The sequence below is a fragment of the Canis aureus genome, chromosome 3 (genome assembly GCF_053574225.1).
Source record: "Canis aureus isolate CA01 chromosome 3, VMU_Caureus_v.1.0, whole genome shotgun sequence".
NCBI lineage: Eukaryota > Metazoa > Chordata > Mammalia > Carnivora > Canidae > Canis > Canis aureus.
Genome location: NC_135613.1, coordinates 74,804,372 through 74,817,760, shown reverse-complemented (window position 1 = coordinate 74,817,760; position 13,389 = coordinate 74,804,372). Strand labels below are relative to the sequence as shown.

Genomic DNA, 13,389 nt, shown 5'->3' with positions numbered 1-13,389 from the left:
GTTCTGGAAGGCCTTGGCCTCAGAACTGAATCCTGAGAGCCCCTGATGGATGAGGACAAGGACTGATGACCACCCTGCCTTCCCCAGTCCCAGCCAGTGGGGGATGCGACCACACTCCCCCCCACCCCCCAGGCAGCTGGCTAGCAGGTATAAACTCCTCCTATCCTGGCACCAGGCACAGACCCAGAGGGGATCCACCCAGGGAGGCTTCCAGGAGGAAGGGAGCGGGGAGAGAGGAAGAGTTTGCAGGCAGGCAGAGGCACCAGAGCACATTCGGCCTTCCGGCTCTGCAGCAGGTGGAGACCACCGAGCCCTCTCCCTGCTGGGGGCAGTTTGAGGACAGAACAAGAATCAGATGCCATCCACACACAGGCATCGCTGGCAGCAGCTGGGAGGTCCCAAATCAGACCCAGGGGAGGGTGCTAAGAGTGGGCTGGCCCCGTCCAGATGTGCTCCAACAGCTGGCCTGCCTCCTTCTGGGGATGCCAAGCTGGAACACCTCTGTCCTGCGTCCCCTCCACCGACACAGGCAGTGAATGACTGGACTGGGGGAGGGGGTGGGGCTCCCTTGATGGAGCCACTCAGCTGCCTGCCCCCTCCCCGGAGATGGTAATGAATTGCAGGGAAACGCGCTGAGAGGTGTCAGAACAATTTCTATTAAACATAATTTCCTAATGAAAAGGTTACGAGGGAGCCGGTGGAGCTAATCAGGATTGAATGCTCACTCTAACCCGCTCTGAGGGAGGGGGCTCGGAGGCCTGGTCCCTGGTTCCACCTGGTCTGGGCTGGAGGGAAGGGCTCTGGGCCTGGGAGAGGCCCTAACCTGCTTTCCACGCATCCATCTCAAGGCCTTGCCCGTGCCAGTTATTAGGAGCTCACAGGGTGCCAGGTACCTTGTTAAGTGTTTCCCACATATCCTATCCTCACAACATCCCTGCAAAAGTTGCCTATATGTCCCCATTTCCGAAATGAGCAAGCTGAGACTCTGAAAGTTCAGGTGGCTTGGCCCAGGTGCCATCTCTGGCAATTAAGAAGCAAAACCGAGGTTCTAACCCGGATCTGTCCGATGGAAAGCCATAATGCGATGACCTCCTAGCTTCCCACCCTCCAGGCCCTGTCCTACTCCACGGCTGCAAAGTCCTTTGGAAGGGCAAGTGGGGCCCTAGAAATGGGGCGTGGTGGGGCAGAGGGCAGCAGAGTCTGCATCCTGCCCGGGTATCCTCCCTCCATCCAGTCTCCACTGATGATTTGCTTATCTGTGAGTAAAGGAACCGAGGTCATGTTCCAAGTGGTCCGGTGTCTCCTCAGCGGCCGGCACGGTGCCCTGCTGAGCCCGGAGGCAGGCAGCCTGTCGATGCAGCCCACTCACGGGGACGCACAGCCCTCTAGTCTGTATCTTGAGAACAGGAGGCGCTGGCCCCACGCAGACTACCCTCCCCTCCTCACCTCTGGTCCCAGAGAGTGTCCCCCGACACAGCTTGATGGTGAGCAGGGATCCTGCCTCTTTACCGTCCCCTCACCCTGGATCTCAGGGGCTAAACTGCTACATCACGGCTGTGCTGAACACGGGGCCGATGCGGCAAAAAGGAAGAAAAACCAAAGGGCTTTTTCAGAATGTTCACAGATTCTCCCTAAGCCCTCAATTATAAACTCGTTAAAAATGGCCTTGGCCTTTCCTGGTGGAGGTGGATGGGGGATGGGGTAGGAAGGGAAGTAGATCCAACACTGAGTGGCAGTGAGCCCTATTCTCTTTTCAGAGGCTCCTGATACCACCAAAGCCCAGTTGGGGACAGTTTCAGGAACACGGGGCCTTTGCTCCACCAGAAGCTTCTGCAGCTGTTGAGACACCTCTTTGTGGGTGGGGGGATATTCCAGATGTGCCCTTGGGGACAGAGGCAGGCCCTTAAAGTCCTCTAGGAAGCTAGCCACCACCCCTAGATCCTTGTGAGAGAAGGGGCTGAGCTGTGGAGGGGCCCAGATCACAGATTCTCCTCCCCCCTCCCATCTGTGCTCACCAGGCAACCCCCCTGCTCCTCCCCATCCAGTCTTCCCATCCCCCACCCTGGGGCAAGGAGCCCCAGGTTCTGCACCCTGCCTCCAGCAGGGGTGCACCTCCCCATCCCTCATTACGATGAAGCTGTCACCGGCTGCCAGTGCCTGCCTTCCTGGGACCTTCAAAGCCAGGAGTAGCATGAAATATGCAGCCGCCTTCCCGGCTTCCCATTCCCGCTCAGCCCCCCCACCCCCTAATGGCTCTGTGCAGATTAAACTTGGATGTTACAGCTCTGGCTGAGAACATCCAACACTTACATTCTCCAGAAACACTGGAGGCCGCCTCTGCCCCTAGGCAAGAGGAGCTCATTCCCTGGGTGTCTGTGGCGCCGCCCCTCCAAGCCTCCCAAGACAAGCTCCCCCTGAGGCCATCTCCTGGCTGCCAGTGCACCCCTTAGACTGAAGGCTCCCTACAGGGCCAGCTAGGTTTTTGCTGAAAACAGCAGTGGTTCTCCAAGTGGGGTCCCTGGACCAGCTGCATCAGCATCGCCTGAGAACTTGTTAGAAATACAAATTTGCAGGCGCTTCCCTAGATTTATTGAATCAGAAATTAGGGGCAGGTCTCAGCAGTTTGGGGATTAGCAAGCCCACTGGACAATTCTGATTCAGGGTTAGGCCTGAGAGCAGCTGAACTAAAGACCTGCTCAACCAGCATCCAGTCACCCTTGACAGAGAAAGCTCCCTAGAGCCCCAGGGCTGTGCTAAGGCAGGCGGGGAAGAAAGATACCATGTCCCCTGCACCGGGCTGGCTGTCCATGGCCAGTATGAGAGGCAATAATCAAGGACCACTGCAAAGCCAGCCTGAGGATCCTGGAAGGGACAGAGAGGGATAGCCAGATGCTACAGGGAAAGAAGGTTCTATGGAGGAGGGGAATTTAAATAATTGGGGCCAAGAATTTTTTTTTAAAAATACATTGAGACCAAATGCAAATCAGAATCATAATGAGATATCACCTCACACCTATGAGGATGGCTACTATTTAAAAAAACAAAGATGAAAGCAAAATTTAAAAAAAAAACAGAATAACAAGTGTTATGGTAAGGATGTGGAAAAATTGCAACCCTACACCCAGCTGGCTGGAAATTAAAATGGTGCTACCACTATAGAAAATAGTATGTAAGTTCCCCCTAAAAACTACAAATAGAATACCACATGAGCCAGCCATCTCACTTCTGGGTATATATCCAAAAGAACTGAAGCCGGGCCCCCAAAGGGATATTTGCCCATCCATGTTCACATCAGCAATATTCACAACAGCCAAGGTGTGTGGAAGCAATCCAAATATCCACTAATGAATGATCAGGTAAATAAAATGGGGTGTATCATCCAATGGAGTATTATTCAGCCTTAAATAGGAAGAAAATTCTGACACATGCTGCAATATAAATGATCTTGGAAGACCTATGCTAAGTGAAATAAGCCAGTCACAAAAGGACAAAAACTGTCTGACTCCACTTATATGAATGAGGTACATAGAGCAGCCCGATTCCCAGAGAAATCTGGGATGGTGGAATGGTGGCTGACGGGGATGGGGAAGAGGGAATGGGGAGTTGTTGTTTAATGGGTGTGGAGTTTCAGTTTGACAAGATTAAAAAGTCCTTGAGATCTCTTGAACAATAATGTAATTATAATTAAAACTATTGGACCATACCCTTAAAAATGGTTAAGATGACAATTCTGTGTTATGTGTATTTTACTATAATCTTTTAAAACTTTTAAGTAATAACTGGAGCTGAAATGTGGACAGGGGGATCCCTGGGTGGTGCAGCGGTTTGGCGCCTGCCTTTGGCCCAGGGCGCGATCCTGGAGACCCGGGATCGAATCCCACGTCGGGCTCCCAGTGCATGGAGCCTGCTTCTCCCTCTGCCTATGTTTCTGCCTCTCTCTCTCTCTCTCTCTGTGTGTGTGACTATCATAAAAAAAAATGTGGACAGGAAAGGGGACGATAACTCCAGCAAGCCTCAAGTGTGCATGCGTCCATTTGCCCACATACCCTCCACCTGAGAGAGGAACAGAGCAGCATGACCATCCCATTTTAGGAGGAGATGAGCCAGAGAGGAGGGGTGATTGGCCAAGGTCTCAGCACAGTGAGTGGAGAGCTGGGGCTGGGGCTCAGCTCCTGACCCCAAGCTGGTAAAGAACTCTCGTAATAAAGAGTTGCCAGGCGGTGGGGGGGGGGGGGGGGGGCGCCCCGGTGGCCCAGTGGTTTGGCACCACCTTCAGCCTGCATGGAGCCTGCTTCTCCCTCTGCCTGTGTCTCTGCCTCCCTCTCTCTCTCTCTCTCTCTCTCTCTCTCTCTGAAATAAATAAATAAATAAATAAATAAATAAATAAATAAATAAATAAATAAATAAAAAATAAATAAATAAATAAAATCTTAAAAAAAAATTGTCCGGGCCCTGGAAGCTGCAGGCCTGCGCTGTGGCCGACTCTCAAGGAGCTGAGGGTGGTATTGCGGGGCCCTGGGGTTGGGCTGGAGGGGTGAGACCATGGTGTACATCCTGGTATTGTACCTGCTGTTCCAAAAAATCATTAACAGCCCTCCTTTCATTTTCAGCAATGTCGCAGTTTGGAAGGCAGGTAATATTCACCCCAACTATAAGTCACTAGAAAATAAAGGAGCAGAGAGTGGAATGGAATTTGACAGGAAAGAGGAAACAGCCCAGCTTCTTGGGGAGAAGAGGCCCTACAAGGATCTCAGAAGGCCCCTCTGACTGTGAGCAGTAGATCCAACTGAGAAAGGAGGGAGGGGACAGAGGCTGTGGTCTGGGTCAGTAGACTGGGACACATGGGCGTTCCTGGGGATGCCCAAGGAACATCACATACCTTCTTCTGGCTGCCATGCTCCCCCAACCCCTTCTCCATCTCACCCCTGGGCTCTCCACGTGGAACACAAGAGCAGACCCCTCGGTAGGAACTGGCCATGGGTTCTCTTCCCCCTCAAGCTTTCCCCAGTGCCTGGCTTTGGGCCAAGGCAAAGTCCAGACCATCCTATCAGCCCATCTCAGCCTGGGCCAGTCTCTCTCCTTCAACGCCCCCTTAGTCCCCAACTTACCCCTCCTGACATTACAAAAGCCCCATGTCCTCACCCCTGCAGCTGTTCCTCCAAACCTTTCTTCTCTAGGACCCTCTCCTTCTAACTTTCCCAGCTTCACCAGCGCATAGCCAGAGGCTTATATTTTACTCCAAGCAACTCCACCCGGTATCCTTGCAATCTGACCTCTCTGAGCCTCCAGTTTCTCAGCTCCAACAGGGACTACACCCCCCACCCAGAGTGCTGTGAGGCTTCAATGGGATGAGCACGTGAGGGGCCTCTGGATGGTAGTATCACGTCTGATACTTCCTGCAGCCTTCAGCACTCCTCAGCATTTACGCACAAACCAGCCACCTGCTTTGCCTCTGTGAGAGTTCCCTCCTCCATGAGGAGTACCCTGCTCTCTTCTTCCTCCCCCACACAGCATGCACAATGGACTAGAGGCTTGAGGAGACCAGAGTCAGAGACACACGGCAGGTGGAGAGCAATGGGCAGGAGCCACGGCCGGCCCACCTCTGTCCTTTGCTTTTGCAAAGTGATAACATTGTCTTCTCCAAAGACTTCCCCCCACTGAGGGATGTTGCCATTGCTAACTTTGACATGAATTTTCTGATCCTTGGCAGTGAGGGAGGTTGGAGCACATGGCCAAGTTCCAGTGCCTGCCACAGATGCTCAGCCATGTTTATAAGGAGGGAGAAGGGAGGAGGGAAGGAAGAGCCAGTCTGCACAACCCCACATTTTTAGAGCTCTGGTTCAGTCTGAGATGAGGGTGAGGGGCGAAGTGAAATGCTAGGGTTGAGGTTACCCCTGAAGGGAGCGTTAAGATTCATCTTAGGAAAAGGACAGGGTTGGGCTGAACCTCAGATTTGTATTGGCTTCCGGTGTGAGTTCTGTCTGGCTAGAGCTCTGGGTAAGAGGAGCTCCAGGGTACAGGCCATGATTATTCCTAGCACTAAGACTTGAACTAAAATTCATCTTAGAGTTAGATATGTCTGAGGACTCTGGGATTTGTAATAGGGGATCAACGCTATGGGCTTGGGCAGCAGCTCTGCGGGTGACAAGCTGTACAGTGCCAGGTGGGTCTGAGGCCAGCACCGTGGACAGCTCCAAGGAAAGCGCCTTGGTGAGCAAAGGAGCCCCTGAGGTGTCCCCACCTGCCTTGCCCCACCATCCCCTCCAATGACATCATGACTCTGACCTATTTACCCAGTACTGACCCCTGAGAAGACCAAGATAGCAACCATATCCTCTCAAAGAGTTTGTGTCTCCCATCTTAGGGTCTTTGCCTTTCCTTCAGAATCATCAGACCCTACATCCTCTGGGCCTGGAATCTAGATTTTAACTGAGAAACCTCTGGTTTGGGCCATTACAAGATGATCATTTTCCTAAAAATCAAAGTTTTCCAAATTCTACTCTTGATAGCCAGATTCTCTCTACTCTGATGACATAACTCATTCCTCTGATCACTCTTCCCCACAGGAAAATCAGAGAGACTCCCCCCAAGTCTTTTCCTCTTATCTTATTTTCCCCTCATTTCCTGAGCCCTACGGGGTAGGATGGGACCCAGGTGAGGCCCTCAGTTAGGTGCACAGTGGAGAGCCCACAGAGGCAGGCAGTGTGCAAGGGTCCAGATTTCTACCCACTACTGGCCAGACTAAGAGCTGCTCTCCCCCTCTACAGCCCCAGACACCTCCATCATGGAAAAAATCTATATGGAACAGGGACCTGTTGAAGGACCCCATATGCTGTATCTACCAGCTCCTGGCCCTGGGAGATCCCAGAGAAAACTTCAGAGGTCTTCGACCTCAGACTGCCAATCCACCCCCATGGAGTTAGGGGTAAGGTCACTGACATGAACTAAGCACCTATTATTTGCCTACATGAACTCACTGAATCATCAAACCAACCATGCAGATTCGTAGGTGTGACCATCCCATTTCTACAGATGAAGAGACTGAGGCTCACTAGCAAATAGTAAATCTGGGATTTGAACCCAGGTCTGCTGGCCCAAAACCCATACTTTTTCCACACCACGAACTATGGTTGTTAAGGAGGCCTTAAAATCAACGTAGGGACAAGAACTCTTTGCCTTCTTGTCAGATAACCTCATAGGGTCAATAAATCTGGCACGAGTGTGGCCTATCCGTGTGCCCTGGGTGTCCTGAGTCTGGGAGAGACCTCAGAAGAGATCCAGAAGGTGATCCCCTTCTGGGCCCAGAAGCTTCTGTGGGCTACCTCCTAGTGGGCAGTAGGTTCACACGATGGTCATGCAGTTAAGTGGTATGGTTTCTTCTGATCGCTTCTCCAGGGAACAGATGTTCACATGGTATAGATACAGCCTAAAATTATCCCCTAGGGAGGGGAGGTAGAAAGGTCTATGAGCCCCTGAATGTAGCGCTGGGGATCTATCCCATTCATCCCTCGGTGGTCACTGGGGCTGGGGGCAAAGGTGTTCCTCGAGAGCAGGAAGGTACAAGTCTGGGAAGGCTCTGGGGGAGCAGCGAACGGAGCCTGGCTCCCCTCCTGTCCCTCTGTAGTAATTAACAGGCCTTTGTTCCTGTCCCTGATCTCGTCTGGCAGAGCCTTAATCATCCTCTTCCCTGCAATGAGCAGCCTTCTCATTAGGGCCTTAAGAACCTCTATTATAAACATGTAAATGGAACTCAACGAGGAGGGAAATATTTGACTGCTCCAATTTCCTTTGTGCTGCCGCCAGCTTTGGGCTGCGCACGCCTGTGATTTCACTGCTCAGCAGCCCAGCGCCAGCACGATGCCCCTACCGCCCTGTCACACAGCTCCATCTTCTCCTATCGGAATTTAATTACCTTCTCTGGTGAATGTTTGGAGAACCTCTCTCCATCAATTGATTCTGAAGTCCGATTTTTATTCCAAGATACTTAATGGCACTTGGGCTGATGGCAGCCTGGGAGCAGGTGGACCGGGCGTGTGGGGAACGCTTTCACAACGGGGTTAGCAAGGGTCATCGGAGTTATTCCCCTGCCTCCGAGCAGGTCAATATTTCAGCCAGAGAAGCACACTCCTGAAGGTCTGGACTGGAAGTTCCTCTTGATGTCTGCCTGACACTGGATTTTTCCCCCCCATTTTAGTCCTTGATGAAAAAGGAAGAGCACTATTAGGTAGAAAGCTGATCCAGGGCAGCCCGGGTGGCTCGGCAGTTTAGCGCCGCCTTCAGCCCAGGGTGTGATCCTGGAGACCCAGGATTGAGTGCCACATCGGGCTCCCTGCATGGAGCCTGCTTCTCCCTCTGCCTGTGCCTCTGCCTCTCTCTGTGTGTGTCTCTCATGATTAAATAAATAAATCTTTTAAAAAACAAACCAAAAAAAAAGAAAGCCGATCCATTGCCTAGGAAAGCAGCTGATGATACGATCAGCATTTCCTTCCACAGCTATGATGGCTCTTCCCTGTCGTGGGCAAAATGGAGACTCACTCCCTGGGGGCCCAAGAACCCCCACCCCACCCCCTCATGCTGAGTCTTTCGTGCAGACGTCTTCATATGCCTGAGTCCTCTTTTATGCTAGAGATGCCAGAGATGCTTGTCCCCACTTGCCTTCTTTCTGAAGCTTTGTCCAATCTACATTTCCTTTCATTCTTCAAAACCCAGATCATTTCCCCTTCACAAAGTTGTCCCATACCATTAAGCCATATCCATCCCCCCTACCACCACCAACTTCAGAGCACACTGTCTGCTGCTATTTGTCCATTTAATGGGTGTCACCTGTGCGACAGGTCCCTGTTGACCCTTAGCTGGTCACATGAATAAGTTGCATCCATCTCCCCAATTTGGATGAATTACTCCAAAGTGTCTTTCCTGGAAAGTGGATACTGTGTCCCCACAGCCCTGAGCACACAGCCTGGAACAGCCTACCACCAGAAAACTAGGTCGCTGAGTTGGCTGGTAGGTGGGGAGATGCACTGATATACTGGTTAGAGGATTGCTAGTTATGAGGTGATGGGTCAGTGGATGAGTAGGATTATGGTGGATGGACTGGTTAGAAGGTTGCTGGGGTAGTGGGGTAATGGGAGCATGAGTGTGCCAGTTACGATCCTACTGCCTGTCTTCTCCTGATTGCCTATGATCATGGCTGGACCCATACATTTCTCCTTGACCAGCTGGCTGTGTTAAGCTTTGTCTAAGGGGCTAGAACACTGCGGGATGAAGGGGCTTCTCTTCCAGGTCCCCACAAAGAGGCGTCCTTCAGCACACTGCCTCCTCCACACAGCACACAGCACCCCTTAGAAGGCAGCTTTCTAGAGAGTTCAGTGGCACCTCAGCAAATTCTCCTGCCATCCAGTCAGTGGGCCTTGCTGTACCTTCCTTTAATGGGGTCATGATGTCAGCCCTGGGTGTGTATATGCAGGGGAGGCTCTTTGGGATTCATCGCTCCTTCTGATGCTCTGCCTCAGCCCCAGAGGTAGTGGCCATTCTCCATATCTGCTATTCCTATGTTTCTTTCTCTTTTTTAAAGATTTTATTTATTTATTCATGAGAGACACAGAGAGAGAGGCAGAGGGAGAAGCAGGCTCCCCAGAGGGACTCGATCCCAGGACCCCGGGATCACAACCTGATCCAAAGGCAGATGCTCAATCACTGAGCCACCCAGGTGCCCTGGTTCCTAAGTTTCATTAGAGGAGGGAGACAATCCCCTGTTACAATTAGTAGGTAAACCTTAGTAAGTTACCTCCTGTTATAGTTAATAATTTTTTATCTTAAACCTTTCTTGCAAATATTACTGTATGGTTTCTAGCTCCTGATTGGACAGTGGGGTAGTGGTTGATTGGTGAGCTAGTTGAGCCAGTTGGTGGGGTGATAAGGTGGTGGAAGAAAAGGTTGGTGGACTGGTTGGTTGGTGGGTGGGTTGGTAGATGCATAGAAGATTGCTGGGTTGGTGGTGTGGCATGGTGTAGGGTCATATGTTGGTTGGTGGTTGGTGGATTGGCTTGTAGGATAATGGCTTGATTTGCAGGTTGGTGGATTCAGGGGGTTGATGGCTTCACTGGAGTGTCAGCTAGTAGGTCAGTTCTTTAGGATATGGGATTAGCATCGTGTCAGAGGGAAAGATAAGCCCCAGGGAGGCCCTTACAGTGTCAGTGAGTCTCAGTATCAGTATCTGCCTGACCCAAAGGGGCCCAGCCTTCCCCCCAAGCTGGAACCTTCACAGCCATGCCATGATTACTGGAACAACTCTGCAAAAAGAAGCAGCAGCCTGACGAGGAGGCTGCTGGCGAACACAGAAAGCGGCCCTAGGGGATAACAGGCATTCAGGCTGGCCTACATCCTTCTACCAGCCCATGCTGGGCCCCCTCTGCTCGTACAGGCTCTGGCAAAGCCCCCCAAGCTACCATCTGATTACCTAGCCCCCAGAGGGCTTTCCAGAATGGGGACTGAAATTCATTGTCCTTCAGGATGGATTTGTGCCTCTGCCTCATGAAATTTCTGAAGACACTGACCCCAAGGCATGGACATCCTTCAGGTGATGGGCCACCCTTCTACCCTATCCAGATTGGAATTTTTCCAGCACATTCCCCTACCATTCTGTCCACCAGAACTCCCAGACCCCCTTCCTCTGTTCAATCCCTGCCACCCGCATTCAGCTCTCCCTCTGCCGCACCAATCCATCTCACATCTCCCTCTTCTGGATTGTTCTTGAGACTAGGCTGAAACCCAGCAAGGCTAGGTCCCCTTCTCCACAGCCCTCCCTACTCCCTAACCACCCCCCTAGGTCCCCACCCCAATGCCCTGTAGGTGGCCTGGCCCACACCCCAGACAGAGCCACCAACACATTTCCAAATTGCATCTTTCAAGAATCAGAAAAACAGATTTCAAAAGGAAATTGCTTTTTCCCCTGCTCAGTCTAGATGGACTACTTGTTACTTGCACTTTTCCCTCCCTCACAATCTCAGGGAAAAATGAGATCATGTCTAAAGCTTTTCTCTGTGTTGGGGCCAGTCATTATCCCTCCTGAGGCCTGTAGGCATCAGAAAAGGCCACACCCTGGGAGGGGCGGGCAGGCACCCCAGCTTCCAGCCCTGTGGACAGGCTCTATTTCCAGAGCCTCCCAAGCCCATAGGCCAGGCCCCAAAGAGGCAGGGGCAACACAGATAGAGGTAGGGGGCTCAGAGGCAGAGAGCAGGGCTGAGTTGGGACAAATCTGTGAAGTGGCAGGTTGGCTGTTTCCCAATGCACAACCCACCTCCACCCCTCTACTGTATTCATAAGCTCACATGCTACCACCACCCTGCTGGCCCTTTCCAGGGCTTCCCCAGTCACTGCCCTGTGGGCCCACTCCCCATCCCACCCCAGCCTCAGGTTAAGGCAAAGCACCTAATTATCCCCATCATGCAAAGAGCACATGTGCCAGGCCTCTGAGGCCTCAGGAGAGCACTGGCCTGATCCAGCAGGCCCAAGTTCCAGTCCTGCTCAGAAAGCTTCTTCCCCCCTCTCCACCTCCATCTCCTCACCTGGACGGGGTAGGCTGAGCCCTACACTACAGCTCAGAGGTGAGGTCAGCTTTGATGCAATGATGCATGGCAAGCACCTGGGAAAGTGACAGCCTCGTATTTCCTGACCACTTGTGTCATGCCACACACTGTGCTGAGTGTCTGAAACACTTGGTCTCATTTTGTCTTCACAAGAACCCTGCAGGTAGGTCTGTTATCATCTCACCTGAAAAGGAGGTATCACAGTTCAGAGAGGCAGTGGAACTGCCTAAGATCACACAGCACACAAGGCACAGAGCCAGGCCTCAAGTCCTCGTTCCTGACCTTCATGCTGTCAGGTGCTATTCTGTATTTTTTAAAAGAAAGCCTTTGGGGAAACTATCATTCAAAGGAATAAGTGAAAGATGAATTTCAGGCTCTGCATATATGGAGGAAATACAGGGGTGGGAAGAAACATCTAGAATTCTTAAATTACAATAATAGTGGCTAACACTTGCTGAGCACTGACTATATGCAAGTACTCTTCTGAATTCTTCATCATATAAATTATCTAATCCTTACAACAATCCTGTGGGATAGGTACTATTTTTTCTAATATGCAGATGGGGAAACTGAGACACAGAGAAGCCACAGAACTTGTTCAAAGGCACATGACCAGTTGGCCACTACGCCTTACACCCCCAGTGCTGGCACCAAGGAAGCTGCCTCCCCTACTGTAGGCTCCTCTTCTCAAACCCAGAGGGCGGGGGAACCATGGAGTGAGGTGGGGCTAAGGGTCAGAGTGAGAACTCCAGATCCAGGGAGGGTGGGCATGCCTCTGCCTCTAGCTTTCAGGCCAAAGTCCCCTGCTCTCTTGGTCACACCTGCTCCCCTACCCTCAACTGTCTGGTTAGTGTGGCACAAAGCCAAGGTACTGACGGTGGCAGGGAGGGTTCAAGGGAGAGAGACATAGGCATGCCTGTGGCACACGGCTGTTTGGGCAGCACCTCTGCCTGGTTCCTTCCACCCCACACCCCACCCCAGCCATCCAACCACGCCACCTTGAGTGTCCCCTGCTTCTGGCCCTCTGTGCCAATTGCTCCTGCCTCCCCCATACGCATCCATCCCTTCTGGCACCAAACTTCGGATGCAGGGGTCGCCCCAGCCACTGTGATAGGAGGCCAACAGCCAAAGGGGCAGTGACTTTATCTGCAAATGAGGCTGTGAAGTCCAAGACTGTCTAGGCAGGGCCAGGGAGAAGGAACTTATCAAGAGACAGCAGACTGGTGATAAAAGTCTGTCTGAGGCTGATCAAATCATGCTGACTCTTAAAGAGGGCCTGTCAGGAGGAGTAGCAACAAAGGACTGTCCCCCCACGCAGGACGTCTGTCACCCTCCTCTTGTTCTCTCTGGGGTATTTTCCATCTCTACTCCGTCCTCTGGTCAGAGCTAGCCCTGCCCCAGCCCCCACCCCACACACACCTCTACAGGCATCCACTATGCTGCCACAAGATCTTGAAGCACTTTGAAAGAAAGCATCTGCCTTCAGGTCAGGTCATGATCCTGGGGTCCTGGGACTGAGCCCCGCATAGGGCTCCCTGCTAGTGGGGAGCCTACCTCTCTCTCTCCCATCCTCCCCTGCACTGCTCGTGCTTGCTCTCTCCTTCTCTCAAATAAATAAAATCTTTTTTAAAAAATAAGATTAAACATATAAATGGACCATTTCCTCAAAGCAAAAGAGTGGCGGGGCCTCATCTTCAGCCACGGGATGGGGAAGCTGGTCCACAAGTGACACAAGGAGGAGGCAGGTGGCAAAGCCCCAGAGATGGAGGCGATAGTGTTCACAGGTAGTGTCCGAGAGAGA

The 13,389-nt window shown here is 52.0% G+C and overlaps 1 long non-coding RNA gene across 10 annotated transcripts in view; it reads right to left on the bottom strand.

Annotated features, from left to right (window-relative positions):
- The window catches only part of LOC144311400 (uncharacterized), a 167,563-nt gene that overhangs the window by 39,607 nt on the left and 114,567 nt on the right, over positions 1 to 13,389 (bottom strand). Inside the window, exons 9-10 of one of the 10 annotated variants that reach the window (XR_013376943.1) lie at positions 11,568 to 11,772; positions 7,970 to 8,196 (exon numbers count right to left, since the gene is read on the bottom strand). The exons of 8 other annotated variants lie outside the window; for them this stretch is intronic. This is a non-coding gene — a long non-coding RNA (uncharacterized LOC144311400). Of the gene's footprint in view, positions 1 to 7,969; positions 8,197 to 11,567; positions 11,773 to 13,389 lie in introns of those variants that run through there. One more of the 10 variants, XR_013376936.1, reaches the window with a different exon arrangement.